Raw genomic sequence first — 17,746 nt, forward strand, 5'->3', positions numbered from 1 at the left:
CCTGAGGGGCACACCTGCCCCCATTCCCGTTCTCTACAAGTGGAAGAAGGTGGCCTTCAGGAACTGAGGAACTGACCTAAGGCCCTGGGCCACCCACACTGGCCTGCCCAGCTCCTCCTCTGTGTCCCAGAAGAAGCCAGCCTGGCCGGGGGTGAGGGGTGGGACGTGGGGAGCCACTTGGGACAGTCGCTGCTGTTTCCGTGAGAAAGAAAACCTAAGAGGGAGAAGGAAGCGGGAGGGCTGTGCTCCAGCCTGCAGGGGCCTCCTGGGGGAAGGTGGCGAGATCTTTCTGGACCGGTCCTTCCAGGCTAAGAGGCCACCTCTGGGCTGGGACCAGAACCAGACTGGGGAGGGGCAGGGAGGGGCCCTGCCTGGCCGTTCTGCCTCTGAGGGGGCCTGGTGGGGCAGAGGCTGGAGCCCCACTCTCGGAGGTTTCCGTGACACTGGGGAGCTAGCTGGGGGCTCCGTTTCCCTCGGAGGAGGAAGAGGAAGTCTCGAACCTGGTGAGGCCAAGAGAGAAGGTTGTGGAGAGAGACCTGGGGTCACTTGTGGTCCGGCATTGGCTTTCGGCGCTCTGACTTTGTTCCCCACCCCCCCGTTGTCCTCCTCCGTGTCCGTGCGGTTTCTGGGGTCGTGTGAGCTGCCTCTCCCTGACTCACTGTCCTCGCTCCCTTGTCCCTTCCTCTCCAGAGAATCACCCGGCTAGAGCAGAGATCTGCGGACTCTGACCCACAGGCTGGCCCTCCATTTGTTTTTGTAAATAAAGTTTTATTGGAACGCAGTCGTGCTCATTCATTCAGGAATGGGCTGTGGCTGCTTTGCCGCTACAGCGCTGAGTAGTCACAGTGGAGACCGTTGGCCAGGAAAGCCTAAAACATTGCTGTCTGCCCACCTCTGTCCCACGGAGCCGTCACGGCTGGTGTCTGCTGACCCCTTTCTCTGTGCCGGGTACCCGTGTGTCCTCCACCGCCCCGCCACGCCCTCACACGCAGGGACCTTGGCATAGGACCACCCTGACTGCAGCAGGGGCCCGACCATTGTCTTTCCCATGTGACTCGAGGGACACAGTTGTGTGCAAAGTGCCACGCCAGGGCCAGAAGGGACAGCCCTACTATCTGGGTGCCGGCAGGGAGGAGGGGACCTGTCTGCTCAGGGAGTGACTCCACAAATCCGGGGTGACGTCTGCTGGTGGCACCAGCAAGACCCCATTTGGAGATGCCATTCACACGGCATCTCAGGATGGGAAGTAGGCAGGGGGCTTTCAGGGATAACACAGCTGGGTCCAAGGACGTGGCCGGGGGTCCCCGAGTTAGGAAGTACCTGTGGAGACCAGCTCACAGAGCCTGGGGAGAAAGGTACGAGCCTGTCCAGGCTTTGGAAAGATGCCCCTAGTGCCTCTGTCTGGGCCTGGTGGGAAGTGGCACTTTAAGTGGCATGCCTCGAGGGAAGCAGGGACCCAGCCCCGGCGGGGCTGGGTCAGGGAAGTACCTGAACTTCCCTCGGCCTGGCCAGGAGGAGCCACACACACAAGTCAGCCTGGCCTTCTTGGGGACGGGGAGTCAGACGGGTGGTCTGGGGGTGCGGCCTTCCCGTTCAGGTGGATGAGGGCGTTAATCCCCCTCCGCCACCCAATCACGGCGCCGTGTCACGTCTTGTGTTTGGTCCACGTGAATGCCGTTTGCTGCCGAGCCAAGCGGACACGCTAGAATTACATTTGCTCCTTTGCACAACTCTTTGGTTTTCCCCTCGAGTTGATCATTGCCTAACTGTTTTCTTGCTCAACCTCCTGCACTTAGAGCCTCGTCCTCCCGGCCCCGAGGCAGGTCTGCAAGATGCTTCTGGCGAAACCCTCCTCCCAGCCAGGCTATGCTCACAGGCGGGCGGGCGTGGGAAGTGAGGAGGTGTCCTGTCGCCGCCCCTCGGGGGCTCTGACAGCTCCCCCTGGGTGAGTCAGGGAGCGAGAATGCCACCTCTCAGCTCCCTCCCACAGGAGGAAGCCGCAAAGAGGAAGGCTGAGGAGGAAGTGGCCGTGGCAGGGGTGGCGGTGGGCCGCCTGCTGGGGAGCACAGGCCCCGTGGCCTTCAGCTTCCGCCCTTCCTACACTCACCTGGAGGCCGGCAGCTGCGTGGCCCGGGTCACACTGAGAGGCCTCCGTTGCACCTGTCCCTGAGGGGCAGTGGGGACCAAAGGAGCAAGGACTCTGCAGGGCATCGTTTCCTGCCCTGGGCCCTGCCCACGCCCCTGTCACCACGCTGCCTTTGGGCCAGCGCCGCCCCCTGGCCCTCCCCGCACAGGGCGGAGGCGGCAGAGGGAAGTCGCTGGGGGAAGAAGCTAACAAGAACAGAAAGGCGCAGGGGGGAAGGGTCCTGGGGAGACCAGCAGCAGCTCGCTGGCGCCTCCGTGCCTGCTGCCACCACCCGTCCCAGTTGCTCTCAACCCGTGGGCCGTCTCCAATCTCAGTGCTGGCCAAACTGTCACTGCTCCCACCCGGATCCCCCGCCTCACCCACTCCGGCCCTGACACCGCCCTTAGTCTTCAAGCCCTGCTCCTGTGGGCTCTCCTGGGTGGAACCACCCGGAATCCCACCCGGCACAGAGAAGCCCCCTTCCCACGTGCTGGGGCTGTGAGCGGAGGGGCGGGGCACGGGCCAGCGTCCAGGGCGGGGAGGGCATGGGAAGTGGCCCCAGTCTCTGGAGTCTCCCCCAGCTGCCCCGTGTCCCCCCTGCACCTGGATTCCCTGGGGCATCGCCCCCATCTGCCCCGTGCCAGGCTGGCCACCACGTGCTTTCCCCTGAGCCAGACCGAGGGTCCTGGAGCTCGGGGCTGTGCAGGCTCTGCGGGCACAGGGACAGTGTCGGGTCCCTGCAAGTGGCAGGTGGAAGTGACAGCAATCGAGGGAAAGGATCCTTCCCAGACTTCCCGCTCCAACCCTGCTCGCTCATCCCGGGCTTCCGAAACCCGTCCCGTGGCTGGCAGATGTGCAGTCATTGCACCCACATTCTGCTGCTAAGACTTTGTCATTGTGATTCCAGGAAGCGCCCTTAGCTCTCCGGGACCGGCTTCTCACTCCCGGCTTGGGGTCAAGTGCTCTGCACCCCCCTAAGAGGCCCCGAGGCTGGTCGGCGGGCAGGGCCTGGGCCCTCGGTGCCCGCCTGTGCCTCGCAGCACCTCCTCCGTGGTTGTCTTTCCTTGGCATGAAGGGACAGGGTCTGGCAGCAGCACCTGCTCCGCTAAGCTTGACTCCTGCTCAGATTAGACGCACCCAGTGCGTGCCTGTCCTTCCACAGAGAAGAGGCTGTCCTGCCTCTGACTTCCAGCCCGTGCGGCCGGCAGGCCTGCGGTGGGTGGACGCCAGGCAGGCGCCGGGTCTCAGCTCTGCTCAGAGCCCCCGGGCCAGCTCCTCCCCCAGCCTCTCTGGGTCCCTGCCTCTGAGGCCACTGCTGCACCTGTCACTGGGTCTTCCTCCCAGGCCCACCCTGTGCCCTCTCCCCAGGGTCCCTTCCAGGGGCTCCCAGCAACCCCCAGCCACCTGCAAGCCACCCCACGGCCCGGCTGCGAGGGCTCTGTGCTCCAGAGGCATGGCCCCCACGCCTCATTCCAGCTTCCCGAGTGCCCTTCCTGTCCCTGTCCTCATCCCTGCCAGGCAGATGACCTTTTTCTTTAAAACTGTTAGAGAGGCCTGGCGCGGTGGCTCACGCCTGCAATCCTAGCACTTGGGGAGGCCAAGGTGGGCGGATTGCTCAAGGTCAGGAGTTGGAGACCAGCCTGAGCAAGAGCGAGACCCCGTCTCTACTAAAAATAGAAAGAAATTAATTGGCCAACTAAAAATGTATAGAGAAAAAATTAGCTGGGCGTGGTGGCGCATGCCTGTAGTCCCAGCTACTCGGGAGGCTGAGGCAGGAGGATTGCTGGAGCCCAGGAGTCTGAGGTTGCTGTGAGCTAGGCTGACGCCACGGCACTCTAGCCCGGGCGACAGAGTGAGACTCTGAGTCAAAAAAAAAAAGTAAAACTGTTAAAGAGATGCACGAACATATCCTCTTTTCACAGATTCAAACGTGCGCCTAAAGCAAGGCCTGGAAACATCCTTCCCACCCTACCTGCGACGCTTGGCCTGCTTTCGAGACAAGAGCACAGTGGCCATTCAGCGCCTCTCGGCCGTCTTTACCCACCTTGAGAAATGCAGGTGTCTTACGCTGAACGCACTTTTGTCCCTTTGTGATTTTTTTTTTCCCAGTAGGAATGCAGTTGTTGTCCTGCCTGGGGCCCTCTCTGCCTGACATTGTCTTCGGGGTCTCATGCCAGGCTGTGCGCCAGCCCCGTTCTTCCACCCGCCCAACGGCGCCCCACGCCGCGGACGCGCCTCGGTTTCCCCAGCCATGCCCCTCTCAGTCCGTGAAACTGAATCGCACTTTCCCCAACAGTCCCCAAGAAAGGCACAGGCTGGTGGTTGACGTCGGGAGGTGGCCCCGCCGAGCCGTGTGGGTGCACGTCTGCGAGTCCGTGTGCCGTGCCAGGTGTCCTTGGGGGCAGCCTCCTGGTCCTTAGCTAATATTTTCAGATTCGCCCGAATGGACCGTGGTTACTTGTGTGGTTTTGACCTGTGTCCCCAGTGCCTGTCGGGCCTCTGTCCTGCTGCTTTCTGTCCCTCACGGCCTTTTCCGTGTCACGCGTGGCCCGAGCTGTGCTCCCGGCACACGTGTGTTCATGCCGTGACTTCCCTCCAGGCACACCTTTGGCCTCAGCCTGGAAACCTTGATACGTTGTATTTTCATTTTCTACTCGGTTCAAAATACTTTCTGATCTCCCTCGAGCTTCCGCTCCACCCTTGGATCATTCAGAAGCGTGTCGTTTATTTGGAGATTCGCCCCGGTGTCTTTCTGTTGCTTACGTCCTGGTTGAGTTCCATTGTGGCCAGAGAACGTCTTTTGTGCGATTCCAATGTTCTTTGCTTTGTTGAGGTTTATTTTATTTGTTTTAGGGTGCAGTCAGTCCTGTGCACACGACACACTCTGCCGCGGCTGGAGTGTCCTGTCGCATAGGGGACTTGGGGTCCTCTGGGTTGGTGGTGGTGTCCAAGTATTCTCTGCTCTCCTGATTTTGTGTCTGCTTTTTTTTTTTTTTTTTTTTTTTTTTTTTATGATTCCTGAGAGAGGAGTATTAAAAGCTCCAGCCATCATTGTGGACTTGTGTATTTCTCCTGTCGGGTTTTTCAACTTTTGCTCCATGGTTTTTAAAGTTCTGTTGTTAGATACAGACACGTTTACGGTTATAGCATCTGCAATCGGAGAGACCCTTCTCATTTAGTCCCTTACTGGACTTATCGTTAAGACCCTCTGCATGTGGGGTTATTGTCCTTGTTGCGAAGTCCTCTTTGCTTGACGTTGATAGAATTATTCTGATCTTCCTGTGGTCTGCGTTTGTGTGGTATGCCTTCCCCTTTTACCCTGCCTGTAGTATCATAGTTAAAGTGGGTTTCTTATAGGCAGCATAGAGGTGAGTTTTTTTGTTTGTTTGTTTTGAGATAGAGTCTCACTCTGTCGCCCTGGGTAGAATGCAGTGGCGTCATCAAATCTCACAGCAGCCTCCAACTCCTGGGTTCAAGTGATCCTCCTGCCTTGCTTGGCCTCCTCCAGTGCTGGGCTGGCAGACTCACGGAAGCCATGCCCGCCCTAGTGGGTTACTGTTTAACATTCCGCCTGCCTGCATTTGTCTTGAAACTGGTGTGCTTAGACCATTTACACTGCATGTAACTGTGAAAATGGTTGGATTTAGGTCTATCGTTTAAATGTTTGCTTTCTGAGGCCAGGCGCGGTGGCTCACGCCTGTAATCCTAGCACTCTGGGAGGCCGAGGTGGGCGTGTCATTTGAGCTCAGGAGTTCGAGACCAGCCTGAGCAAGAGAGAGACCCCGTCTCTACTAAAAAAATAGAAATAAATTTGCTGGACAACTAAACATATATATAGAAAAAATTAGCCGGGCATGGTGGCGCATGCCTGTAGTCCCAGCTACTTGCGAGGCTGAGGCAGGAGGATCGCTTGAGCCCAGGAGTCTGAGGTTGCTGTGAGCTAGGCTGACGCCACGGCACTCTAGCCCGGGGCAACAGAGTGAGAATCTGCCTCAAAATAAATAAATAAATATTTGCTTTCTATTTGTTTTCTCTTGTTTTCATTTTCCTGTTTCCCCCTTTCCTGCTTCCTTTCCTTTAGGTCGTATGAATGTTTTTTAGCCCGCACTTCAATTTAGCAATTGGCTTTTGACTGTATCTTTTAATATATTACAGGCTTTCGGTGGTCGCTCCAGGGAGAACGACAGACCTACTAAACACTGCATTATCTACTTAAAGTTAATATTCCTGGCGGAATGCAGTGAAGCTCTCCGACCACTCAGGCTTCTCTGCCCCCCCCCCTTGCAGCGGTCTCACATTTTACCTCGACGAGCATTGGAAACCCCACAGGCAATGTTATAGATTTTGCTTTCAACATATTTCTAAGAACTTAAGAGGAGCAAATTAGCCTATTCTGTTTACCCCGCTGCTTACCATTTCGGTTGCTCTTTCTTCATTTCTAGGTTTCCAGGGTTCACTCCCGTGTGGCTTCCCTCATACCTAAGGGCTCTTCCGGAGCATGTCCGCTGGGGCCGAATGTTCTCAGTTTCTCTTCTCCTGAGAATGTCTTCGTTTCCTTCATTCATGGGAAATACTTTGGCTGGGTATGAAATTCTGGGTCGACAGTCCTTTTCTTTGAACACCTTATAAATGTCATTCTGTAGCCTCTTGGCCTCTGTGGTTTGTGATGAGAAATTTGCGATTCAAGTGGGTTTTCCTCTCTATATAATGTGTCGTTTTTTTTCTGACACTTTGAAGACTTTTCTCTTTATCTTTCTTTGGTTCCCGGCAGTTTGAGTATAACGTGTATAGTCTCGATTTTCTCCAAGTTTATTCTTTTTGAGGTTCACTGAGCTTTATGAATCTGTAAACTTTTTTTTTTTTAATTTTACCTAATTTCGGAAATTTTCAGTCATTATCTCTTCAAATACCTTTTGCTCCACATTAGCCCACAGGTCCCTAAGGGTCTGTTCTTTGTTGTCGATCTTTTTTCTCCTCTGGTTCATGCGGAGTAATTGCTGCCAGTCTTCAAGTCCACTCATCCCTCTCCTGTCTTCCCCATGCTCTTACTGAGCCCATTCAGTGACTTCTTTCTGTTATTGTGTTTTTAAGTTTTAATATTTATTTGCTTGTTTATAAATTCTGCGTTTCTGCCGAGAATTATTCATTTATTTTTTGAGACAGAAGTCTCGCTCTGTCGCCCAGGCTAGAGTGCTAGTCCACAGCACAGTTTTGCTCCACATTAGCCCAACTCCTTGCCTCAAGCCATCCTCCTGCCTCAGCCTCCCGGTAGCTGGGACTACAGGCATGCGCCACCGTGCCCGGCTAATTTTTTTCTGTTTTTAGTAGAGACGGGGTCTCACTGTTGCTCAGGCTGGTCTCCAACTCCTGCAGCTCAAGCAGTCCTCCCGCCTCGGCCTCCCAGAGTGCTGGGATTACAGTCGTGAGCCACCGCACCCGGCCTCTGCTGAGAATTTTTACCGTTGCGTTAGTTTTAGGCGTGCGTGTCTTTTGCTTCGTGGAGCCTGTTTCTGGCAGTCACGTAAACACCGTGTCCCTGCCAACCTCTGGACCCACTCAGGTTGGCGTCTGTTATTTTCTCTCCTACCAGTTCTCAAAGTCCTCTCTGATGACTCCTGAGTACTTCTGGGCTGTGTCCCGGACGTTGTGGGCATCATCTAATAAGACTCTGGATCTTCCAGATCCTCTGGACGGCACCGATGCTTCTGTTGTTGCCGCAGCCGCCTGCGCGGCTCAGCCCCTCCTGTGGCCGTGGCTCCCGCGTGAGTTCAGGTTTCAACGCCTTTGTGGAGCGTTTGGATCCAACTCAAGTGTCCTCTTGCATTCGGTCTGCAACGCTGGCAGTGGCCTGCCCCTTGGCTGGCTTCTCAGAGCCTCTGCTGTGCTCTCCGGGGTCATTTCCACACGCGCTCAGCCCAGGGGTGAGCCTGGAACCCCAGACACAGCGTCGTGGGACCCCCTTTGCCTCCTGACTGGCTCCTCCCCACACTCTGGGCCCCTTCCCTGGTCCTCTGGCTCTAGCTGGGGCGTTTTGCCCCCGTGCATCATCACGTGTGTCCTGTGACTGGCTCTCTGTGTGGCAAAGGCACTCTGACAGTCACGGCAGCTGCTGTAGCTGCTGCCACCAGCCCTGGGGGAGGGCAGCCTCAGGACAGGGTCTGCCGTAGTGCGTTTCCTGCGCCCCTCCCCGTTCGGGCCCCGGGTTCGGGATGGAGGGTTCTCCTGGTGAGGCCGCTGTGCCGCTCACTCGGAGGCCGGGCTGCCTGGGTCTAAGCCAGGGGATGCGGGAGAAGGGAAGGCAGAACACTCGCCGGCGGCGGTCTTTCCTGGCGCTTGGGTGTCTCCCCCAGGCCTGTCTGTGTGTCACTCCGCGGTGTTTTAGCCATGGGCGGTCACGGCGGCCCAGGGGACCGTGCTCACCCTACCCTCGCTGGACCCCAAAGCCACTGCACTTTTCTTCTTATAAATACTTTTCTTTTTTTTTTTTTTTTTGAGACAGAGTCTCACTTTGTTGCCCGTGCTGGAGTGAGTGCCATGGCGTCAGCCTGGCTCACAGCAACCTCAATCTCCGGGGCTCAGTGATCCTACTGCCTCAGCCTCCCGGGTAGCTGGGACTACAGGCACGCGCCACCATGCCCGGCTGATTTTTTGTATATATATTTTTAGTTGGTCAATTAATTTCTTTCTATTTTTGGTAGAGACGGGGTCTTGCTCAGGCTGGTTTCGAACTCCTGACCTTGAGCGATCCGCCCGCCTCGGCCTCCCAAAGTGCTAGGATTACAGGCGTGAGCCACTGCGCCCGGCCTTTTCTTTTTTTTTAAAAGTCTGGAATATTTTTATTGAAATTATTCAGCTCCACCTTCTTTTTTTTTATTTATTTTTTCCCAGCATATTGAGGGGGCACAAATGTTAGGGTTACGTATATTGTCCATGCTCCCCCCTTCTCCCCTTGAGTCAGAGCTTCAAGCGTGTCCATCCCCCAGTTGGTGCACATCACATTCATCATGTATGTACATGCCCATCCCCTCCCCCTCACCTGCCCGACACCCGATAGATGTTACCCCTGTGTGTCCATTTAGGTGTTGATCCGTTAATACCAATTTGCTGGTGAGTACACGTGGTGCTTAGTACTTTTCATTTCAAATAGTGTCACTAAGGTCTAATTTACATGCCAATGCTCTTTCTTAGCGTGCGACTGGATGATTTTGGGTGAGAGGCTCAGAGTTGTGCAGTCATCACCACAGCCCATTTCAGAACGTTCCATCACACCGTCCAAACCCTCCCACCCACTGGCAGCACTCCCTCCCACTTCCTTTTTACAAAACAGACTATGGCGAGGACGCAGAAAAGTGTGAACAGCACCAGGGCCGGCACCCCTACACCCGCCGGCCGCCGTATCCGATCGTGACATTTTGCTCGCTCTGCCCAGAGCGTTCTCTTCTTTCTTTTTGGTAAATAAAAGCTCTGCAAGGTAAAACGTCAGCCCTCTGCCTCCGGCAGAGGAACTAGTTTAGTGAGCCTCCATGTCCCCAACACCGGCTTCAGTGACAGTCGCCTCATGGCCTGTCCTGCGTCGTCCACACCTGTCCTCACTCTGCCCCCAGCCAAATGCAAACCGTTATTCTGTCATCTGCGAATGTTTCCACACGTGACTCTGAAACATGGGGGCTCTTTCCCACAACCACAAAACCATTTTCACGCCTAAAAAACTTTTGAATAATAATAATTTCTTAGCCGGGCGTGGTGGCTCACGCCTGTAATCCTAGCTCTCTGGGAGGCCGAGGCGGGCGGATTGCTCGAGGTCAGGAGTTTGAAACCAGCCTGAGCAAGAGAGAGACCCCGTCTCTACTATGAATGGAAAGAAATTAATTGGCTAACTAAAAATATATATACAAAAAATTAGCCGGGCATGGTGGCGCATGCCTGTAGTCCCAGCTACTTGGGGGAGGCTGAGGCAGGAGGATCGCTTGAGCCCAGGAGTTTGAGGTTGCTGTGAGCTAGGCTGATGCCACGGCACTCACTCTAGCCTGGGCAACAGAGTGAGACTCTGTCTCAAAAAAAAAAAAAAAATTTCTTAACATGGTCCGTGCATTGTGATTGGTACATATGTCTCTTAAAGCTCTTTGTTTGTAACAGAGTCTCACTGTGTTGCCCAGGCTGGAGTGCAACAGCGTCATCACAGCCCACTGCAGCCTCGAACTCCTGGGCTCAAGCAATCCTCCTACCTCAGCCTCCCGAGTAGCTGGGACTACAGGGGTACATCACCACACCTGGCTAATTTTTCTATTTTTAGTCTCTACTGAAAATAGGGTCTCTTTCTTGCTCAGGCTGGTCTGGCACTCCTGGCCTCAAGGGATCCTCCCGCCTCTGCCTCCCAGAGTGCTGGGATTGCAGGCGTGAGTCTTAAATCTCTTATTCTACACATTTTCTTTTTCTCTCTCCCTTCCTCCCTCTCTCACAGAACCTATAGTATTTTCTTGCTGTCTGTCATGTTCTGTGCTATTGTCACGATGGACCCAGCGAGGGGACCGTGTCTGCCCGTCCCCAGGCGTGGGGTGGCCTCTCCGCCAGGGTCCTCCCCTCAGACCTGGGCCGTTTCTCCCATGTCGGAGCGTCTGGCCCTCGCTGTCCGCCGTGTGTGCTCCCTGGCACTCCCGCGTGCAGGTGCCACTGTCGCACCGGGTTTCCTGCCGCGTCCGTGTCTCTCTCTGAGCCGAGTCCTCGGCTCCGTCCTCCTGCCCAGGGATTCGCTCTCCGGTTTCCGCTCTGCCCTCAGCAGGCATGGGACTGTTTCCTCCCGCATCGGCCTCGCCGGGACGCCTCTGCGCCCCCTCCCTTCAGTGGGCGCCCCTCCCCTGCAGCCGGGCCCTCCCGGGGGCACCCACCCCTCCCCAGTGTAGGGGTCCCTCGGTGCCGCCACTGGCTCATGTCCCCAAGAGGTGCCCCGGCCCATGCTGCTGTGCTTCTGGCCATGCACGCGAGTAACGACTGGCAGGTCCCCCGTCTCCGGTGGCCGTTCTCTGACGCCCCGCCTCGTGGGGAGCGAGTGGGCGCGGAGAGGGGCTGGGGCGAAGGGCCCCAAGTGGCGCAACCCGCCACCTGCCACCCCACTTCCTCCGAGGAGGAGCTGGTGACAACAGGAAGCCCAGCCTCAGGCCCGCGTCTCCGCCCGTGTCTCCCAGCCGTGGCCCAGAGCCCCGTGGGGAGCGGCGGAGCCCCAGTCCTCCAGGACCCCTGCTGAGCCCCAGGCGCTGGGTGAGTGCACAGGGTCCCCGGCCCAGGGGAGTCTGGCAGGAAGGGGTCTGGGACTGTCCACGCCAGGGTCCCGCGGAACCGAGGCCCAGCGAGGGAGGAGCCTGCACTGGCGGGCAGAGCTCCTCGGGCACTGGGGCACCTGTAGCAGGGTGCGGCCCGCACGGGAGGGGACACTGGCTGGGCCTGGGGACATGGGGCTGGGGGCCCGGCAAGGCCGGGAGGAGGCTGGGGGCTCACGGGGCTGCCCAGGCTGGCGAGTGGGGTCCTGGTGCAGCTGTTCGCGAGGGAGGGTCCCAGGGCCTCTCCACGGACCTGCCTTGTCCTGCCTGGGCTGGTCCCCCTCCGCCCACGTGTCCTGTCGGCCCAGTGAGTGCGTGTCCAGACCACACTGTGTGTGCGTGTGTGTGTGTATATGGTGTGTGGTGTGCATGTGGGGGTGTGTGTGCGTGTGTGGGTATGTGGCGTGTGTGTCCCTGGCACTCTTTTCCCAGCAGCCCCCGCACTGCCCCGGGACTGGCGAGCGTCACTGGCGTCCTCCGGCAGAAGGCGGGTGAGCCCCACGCCCTGGGGCGCGGGTGTTGCTGTGGACTCTGGTCCGGAGGGTCCAGGGCTCAGCTGGTGGCCGCCCCGTGTCAGGCTCCCGGGGAACCCGTCCCGAGTCCTCAGGGAAGGGTTGCAGCCACGCCGGGATCCCGGCCCACCTGGGCCCCCTGGACGCCGCACCCCGGGCCAGCCCCCCGACTTCCTCCACCCCGGCGCCGCCCCACCCTCACAGCCAACCTCGTCCTCCCGGGGCTGCGGGCCGGGGTCCTGCACTGCTGTCCCCATCCAGGGTGGGAGGTGACACCCAGAGCCCCTCTGCTCTGGCACCTGGGACACCTGGGGGGGCGGGAGGAAGGGGCAGCGGTGACAGGGACGGGAGAGGGACACGGCTCCAGAGCACCAGCTGGGCTGCCGTGGGGCAGAGGGGACGCTGCTGTTACCATGTGCTGCTGTCACCATGTTCCGCTGACACCTATGGGCTTGGGGCTGATGCCAGATTCTGGGGGAGTCTCGGAAGAGCTGCTGGAGCTCGGGGTTCTCCGATGTCGCCTCAGCGTTTGCTCATAGTGGATGACCCAACGCCTTACATCTTAGAACAGGACTGCCCCTCCCCCAGCCCACTGCCGATTCCGGGCCTGCCTGGCGCCAGTGTGCTCCACGGCTCTCTGGGCGCAAGTGAGGGAGTCCCTCTGCCCAGGAGAGGTCCCTGCATGGCCGAGGCTGAGCCCACTCCTCCACCCCTGGTCCACACCCAGGTGCCACACCCTGAGCAGGCCCTCGGGACGGACGCCCCACCCCGCCCAGACCCCTGGCCGTCTGGGGCTGCGGCCCTCAGTGGGCGTGGGGACTGGGGCTGGCCCGGGGTTTGGGGAGGCTGGGCGCAGCTCTGCTTCTGTTCCAGCAGCTTGTGGCACACGGGGGGTGGGCAGAGGCCAGCGCCGGGAGAGGGGACCCGGCAGGCCAGGGCCTTTCCCCCTGGGGAGTGAATCGGCCTTTCCCGAGGGAGGTACCCGGGCCTCCTGGCCACACGGCACCTGTCCAGACACTGCCCGGGCAGTCCGGCTACTCTCAGCTGAGACATGGGTGGGTCCCTGCCTCGAGGTGGCGTCAACGTGACGTGCCAGGTGCACAGTGGCCCCGGGTGATCAGGCCATCCCTGGAGACTCCATGGGGGGCAGAGCCCCGGGACAGCGCAGTGCCCTGCGGGAAGTTCTGCGCAGGGCCAGCCGCCGGTGGGGGCTGGGAGGGGCCTGTCTGCCCTGTCTGGAAGGGCGTGAGGTGAGCAGACTCAGTGTTCCCAGCTGTGAAATGGGGGCATGGGCTGGGCGACTGTGCAAACTCAGCTGCCCTCATGAAGCTAGGGGGTTGGGCTCCAACTCTGCCCACTCCGTCCACTCCGGCCCAGGCTGGGCTTGGCAGGGGAGCAGGGGCCGAGGGCCGTGGGCCTCTGCGGACGGGGACAACAGAGCCTGTGGCAGCTCTGGGAGACCCAGGGTCCCCCGCTCCACAGCCGGGTGCTGTGTGGCCCCCCCATCCGCACACCTGCCGTGAACCCCAGTCCTGCCTGAGGCCGCGTCCCTCTCGGCTTGCTCCAGTCCCCCGGGGGAGGTCGCTGGATGCCAGGGGTTAGTAACACCCGTTCACCCAGTGGCTACAGGCCAGCGAGGGGGAGCCCCAACCGGGGTTCTCTCCACCGGGGCGCTGGGCAATCTTGGGTGACGTGGGTGACCCCCACCAGGCAGGCTGGGGCCAGATGTGAGCTGTGATTCCCTCGCTGTCTTCCTTGGCACAGACTGGGCCTAAACCAGGAGCACAGAGTTGGCCGTCTCGCTCCAGGACGCCAGCTGTCCGGCCCGCCCGTGTTCTCTGGGGACCAGACCCGGCCTGGACGTGTGGGCTGTGCAGTGCTCAGGAGTATGCGTCCAGCCGCCAGCCGGACCAGCAGATGAGGGCAGCGTGCTCTGTGCTCCTGGGGCAGGGCAGGTGGTGTCCAGACACCCACTGTGAGCGAGCCGGCCTCTTGGTGGGGAGCTGGGCCCCCGAGAGGCGAGGCTTGGGGGGCCTGGCCAGCCTTCCACAGCCACTGCCCTCCGCCCACCAGTTGTCACAGCTGTCACGGCCCCGAGTCTTGTTGTCTGAGATGAGGGGGGCGTGGCGGGGGTCGGGCCTCGTGGATGCTCAGATCGGGCCAGTCTGAGATGCAGACTTCTGTGCCCAGGTGGCAGGGTTCTGCTGCATGGAAGCTTCTGGAACAGGTCACCTGGGGTTTGCACCGGGCTGCAGTGGGAAGTGGGCCACAGGGTCCCCTGGCTGGCCGAGGAGCTAAGGCCAGGGTCTGAGGCTCTCACCACGCCAGGGCTCCTGCCTGGGCAGGGCCTCAGGGGGACCAGGCCAGCCTGGTGCTGCCCCCAGCAGAGGGACCCAGGTGCTGCCCAAGCGCCGGTGCAAGCACTCTCTCCTAGCACCCCAGAAAATGGAGGTCTGGGGAGGGTCAGCCCCACCGGCACAGCTTCCTGCCCAGGTGACCTTTCAGTGGTGTCAGGTGTGGCGTGTGCTGGCACGTGCGGTGGTCAAGGTGTCCGAGTGCGACAGAGACTCAGTGGTGGTGTGGGGCTGGGGTGCTGCAGGTGCCAGCGCAGGCCAGAGCCCAGGAACCCGGAGAGCCATGGCCGCCGTGCCCGGCCAGAGGAGAGTCACAGGACTTGTCCGAGAAGGGGCGGACAGGTGGGCGAGCGGGTGAGGGACACCCAGGTGCCCAGCAGGGAGCCCTTGCAGTTGGGCTCAGCTTTCCCCTCTATCCCAGGGTGACCATCCTCAGAAATGTCCCAACGGAACACAGATGGCTCTGGGAAGCTGCAGAAGCAATCTCGGAAAGTCATCAGCCCTAACGGAATTCAGAGTGTCTAAAAAGCCATCACGTTGTATGCGTTGACTGTGGAAAGTTTGGAAAACACAAACACCCAGAGAAACACGGAATATTTTGGCACATTTATTTTTACTTTGTTCCCAAATATTCATTTTCTAGCATCCAATTGAGTGGCCCGGAGCAGCTGCTCATGCGCGTTGCTGCGTAGGATTCCACGAGGAGGGTGGTGTGTGACAAACCTTCTCTGATTTGATAGCTTGCACAGGAAACCTGGATAGTGTGATTGGCATCCCTGGCCATTAGCAAGGGTGACTTTTTCACACCTTTATTAACCGGTTATGTTTCTCCTTCTGCGAAGTACCTGTTCACAGCCCCTGGCCTTTTTGTTATTCATTTCTGAGATCTCTAGAGATGACGATGACGGCTGACCTTTTGCACTAGAGAGACACTAAACATTTCCTCCACGCGGTCCCTTCCGTACGAAGTCTGTCATGTTGAGAGTCTGCCTTCTTGGTGTTTTCTTCCTTAGTTTTTCTGCTGAGGTTTCCTCACTCTGAGATTCATATTCTTCTATTTCCTTTATTGTTTATTTCCTGAAACCAAGTCCCTGCACATTTGCTGTCCTTGCTTTGCGTCCTCAGCAAGAGCACCTGGGGCCTCAGGCTTCGGGTCTCCGTTGGGCACGAGGCTGGCTTGGCATTGGGCAGAGAAGGTGTCATCTCCTTTCTAGACGCCTGCAAACAGGACTCGATTTCCCCTTTGACTTTTAGGAGGTATCTAGCAGCATGTTTTGACGTCTTCAAATGAATGGGGGGGTGTGTCTCCTTTTATCCCGTTTTGTCGGAAACTGTGGCCCTTCAGCTGGCTGCCGTCTGGCTTCACTGACAGTAAAGTGGACACGCGACCACGTCTCGTGCACACTTGGAAAAGTCCACATCTGCACGCGGGCGGTTCAGAGAAGACGGAGGTTGGGTCTTCCTCCTCCTGCTGCTCTTTTTTCGTCTCTATCTGGTCTGGCCCTCTCTGTCCCCCTGGGTCTGCCTGGAACCTCGTGCTGGTGGCTGCCTCCGGGTTCAAAGAGGCAGATGCTACTTCACAGTTGCCCCTGGAGTGCTCCAGTCCTGGAAGGGACATGGGCTCCTGCTTCCTGCTCTTCCCAGCTCTGTCCCCAAGGGCACCTTCCTTGTCACGGTGACTCAGTGTCCCCTCTACGGCAGCACAGTCGGGGCAGCTCTGGGGCAAAGCTGCGATGGGTCGTGCGGCCGGGGTTTCTCAAGCACAGCCTGGCCCTGGGGTTTCGCAATTCATGCTTTGTCCTCCCTCTGTGTTCTTGCTTAGCGACTTCTTTCTCTCTTAATGGTTCCTTTTTTGTTAGAGACAGGGTCTTGCTTTGTTGCCCAGGCTGGAGCCCAGTGGTGTCATCACAGCTCACTGTAGCCTCAAACTCCTGGGCTCCAGCGATCCTCCTGCCTCAGCCTCCCAGAGCGCTGGGACCACAGGTGTGCACCACCACACCTGGCCCGTTCTGCCTTTTGCCGTGTGGTCTGTTTCTCACCTGAGCCTGCACATGACTCTCTAGTCGATTTTTCATCTGATGCCATTTTCCCGTCTCAGAACCCCGGGGCTGAGAGCTTTGCTTGCCATGAAACAGGATCCTCCTTAGCTGTGTCCATTTGGTGCTGGGGTGCAGGGGGCGGCCCTGAGGGGCTCTTGAGGAAGGGAGACCCAGCCTGCTGTGCACTTCCTGCCGCCATGCTCGGCTGCGCCAGGGTTTCCCTATCACATGGGGCCCGGGTCCAGAACGGCTCCGATGCAAAGTTCTCATCGGTCTGTGGGGCCTTGGGCTTCCCAGGCAGCCTCAGCTTAGGGTTGTGCACCTTTGTCTCTGTCAGGGGACCCCCACTTAGGCCCAGAAAACCCTTGCAGAAAACCAGGGGCTGGAGAAGGGGCCACACAGCTGGGCTGGCAGGGCAGCAGGGAGGGGGCCGCCCACCTCCCGCCAGGCTCCTCCTGCCTCCTTGCCCCTGCCGGTTCCACCCTGGGCCACCCCTGCCGAGCTGAGGGCCTGTGTGTGCCGGGTTCCTGTGCCCTCTGCACCATGCAGTGTCCAAGCCCGTCCCCACCTCCAGTCACACAGAGGAAACCGAGGCAGAGAGAGGCCCAGAGGGTTTCAGGCCTCTAGGGGCCCATCCTGGCTGCTGCACCCCCCTCTCCCACGAAGAGGGGAGGGCGTGGGCTCCAGGCACCCCCTCTGCCTCGCCAGGCAGGGCTGGGACTCGGCCCGTCTGCCCCCCGCGCCCACAGAGCTGCCATTCTCGGGGCTCAGCGTGGGCGTCCGCGGCTGGGGTGGGGTCTCACTCTCCTCCGCAGCCCCCCAGCTCCGAGCCTGCCAGGGCTGCCACCCACAGCCCGACACTCGGCGGGGGAGGGGCTACACCCAGCCCTGCCCACTTCCCGTGGTCAGGCCCGGGTCACTGCGGTCTGTGGGTCAGGCCTGCTGTGGCCAAACCTCGCTCCCACCTTGGTGCAGGGGCGGGGGTGTGTGTGCGCAGGTGTGATTGGGGGCCCAGGTCCACATCCTGCTGGTCTCGGGGCCTCAGTTTCCCCATTCAAGGCTCCAGGGCGGTTGGATGCCGGTTGCCATGCGTGTTTTGGGGGGCGGGGGGAACCCAGTCTGTGGCCAGACAGGACAGGCCCAGAGTGAACCGAAACCGCGTCCCAGCCCACTGCTGTGGCCCAGGCAGCCAGAGCAGGCTGCGAGTTCTGCTTTTGACCCTGGAAGGGGAAGGACTGTGGGTTCCGTTCTGACATTTCTGGGCTCTGGTTGTAATCTCACCGGGGACCAGGGAACAAGGTTGCCTCCAAGAAGACAGGAACTTGGGGCTGGTTGGGGCCTCCACACCGTGGGACCCCCGGCGGGAGCCGCTGGATGACCTCCCTCTGGCCTCGGAGCCCCT

At 59.2% G+C, this 17,746-nt stretch overlaps 1 protein-coding gene across 3 annotated transcripts in view; it reads left to right on the forward strand.

Annotated features, from left to right (window-relative positions):
* ITGB2 (integrin subunit beta 2) overlaps window positions 1-17,746 on the forward strand; it is a 41,126-nt gene that overhangs the window by 2,185 nt on the left and 21,195 nt on the right. Inside the window, exon 1 of one of the 3 annotated variants that reach the window (XM_075998573.1) lies at window positions 11,206-11,380. The exons of 1 other annotated variant lie outside the window; for it this stretch is intronic. The gene's annotated coding sequence lies outside the window, so the exon portion shown is untranslated. Of the gene's footprint in view, window positions 1-11,205; window positions 11,381-17,746 lie in introns of those variants that run through there. One more of the 3 variants, XM_075998567.1, reaches the window with a different exon arrangement.

Source organism: Microcebus murinus, chromosome 1 (assembly GCF_040939455.1).
Source record: "Microcebus murinus isolate Inina chromosome 1, M.murinus_Inina_mat1.0, whole genome shotgun sequence".
In the NCBI taxonomy this organism is placed as follows: Eukaryota; Metazoa; Chordata; class Mammalia; order Primates; family Cheirogaleidae; genus Microcebus; species Microcebus murinus.